Source organism: Penaeus monodon, chromosome 21 (assembly GCF_015228065.2).
Source record: "Penaeus monodon isolate SGIC_2016 chromosome 21, NSTDA_Pmon_1, whole genome shotgun sequence".
In the NCBI taxonomy this organism is placed as follows: domain Eukaryota; kingdom Metazoa; phylum Arthropoda; class Malacostraca; order Decapoda; family Penaeidae; genus Penaeus; species Penaeus monodon.
This window is the reverse complement of record NC_051406.1, coordinates 38493836-38495424: the sequence shown is the minus strand read 5'-3', so window position 1 is coordinate 38495424 and position 1589 is coordinate 38493836.

Genomic DNA, 1589 nt, shown 5'->3' with positions numbered 1-1589 from the left:
GGCACTTTCTTATTCTGGTCATTTTCACTATTACAACACTACTAAATTATGCGTAAAAAAAGATTGTGTCACGCGATACGTATATGACAGACGTGGTGCGTGAAAAAAACGCATACACTCCACCGATCTGATATGTGTACTGATGACCCGAGTCTTTTCTCAGCTGTTTTTGGTATGATCTGATATGTGTACTGATGACCCGAGTCTTTTCTCAGCTGTTTTTGGTATGATCTGATATGTGTACTGATGACCCGAGTCTTTTCTCAGCTGTTTTTGGTATGATCTGATATGTGTACTGATGACCCGAGTCTTTTCTCAGCTATTTTTGGTATGCTAAGGTCCCAATTAGTAATTTATTGATTATTTTTTAACGATTTTTCTGATTTATTGCTAAATAAAGTGAATTTATTGATACAGTCATTGTGTGTACATAATCTGTATGATGCGACAGGGGGGTAGGGTATGAAAAACTCCCTGTATTACATTTATTTTTGCGAATTTTGCAATAATACTTCGTAAGAAGACAGAGGAAGGATCTCTGATGGACATATTTCATTAACAATGATTTTTTTTCCCGTATTTTTCGTCCCATATCTGCGGACGACGCTCTATTTATAGTGAGCGGACAAAATAAATGTCCATCGCTGAATGTTAAATACCTGGGTCTAACTTTCATAGCAGACTAATGTATAAAGGTCACACTGACCGTTTAATAAGAGACTGCAATAAATCACTTAATCTATTGAAGATTAGTACAGGAACTTCGCCAGACAGAATGACCTTACCAGTGCACCGTATATATATTTTTTTTTACCAACACCCAACAGTGAGGAAAGTAAAAATATTTAGCAATAAATAATTGTATAGGTGGGAATGGGATTTTCACACCATTTCCTCATAGAGAGAATCACAGTGTAATCAGAATGACATTTCTTTTCCGAAGTCATTTCCTTTTCGTGCGAGATCTTAAGCAACAGAAATTGCAAAGAAGCCCATGCATTTAGTCATTGAGTCTAAATCGTCTCCCGGAACAACTAAACTGATCAGTCATGGCCAAGTGGGATTCGTCAGCTAATGCCTCTTGACGAATATAATTGATTGTCCATATTGCCTAATCATACTTCATCTTTATTGCTCAACTTTCTGCAACGAATAAGACCGTGTGTTGGTAGGGCAGTCTACCGAGAGTCTTCCTTTCGTTGGCACTTAGGTATCCATGGTAACAAGGCAATAGATAATACAAAAGTACTAAGAAATTATGTATTGCCTTAATGTATTAATCTGCTGTGGAGTAACTTGGGAAGTATTACAACTAACCCGACAACACATGACGTGATTTGCTGCTTTCAGTATATCAAGAACAATATTTCGTGAACCAGCAGGAGGTACGGTTCGTTTTACCCGACAGTAGGAGTAGACATGAGACTGATCACGTGATTTACTGTGGATGGTGCCCTTAACCCCCCCCCTCCCCTCCCCTTCCGTAATTAGGGCAAATTGCACCCGGATCTCACTTCTACACACCACTATGTAGCAAAGTATTACTCCTAGTGTAAAGTATGGCGGGAAAGCACTATTCAAGAAATGAT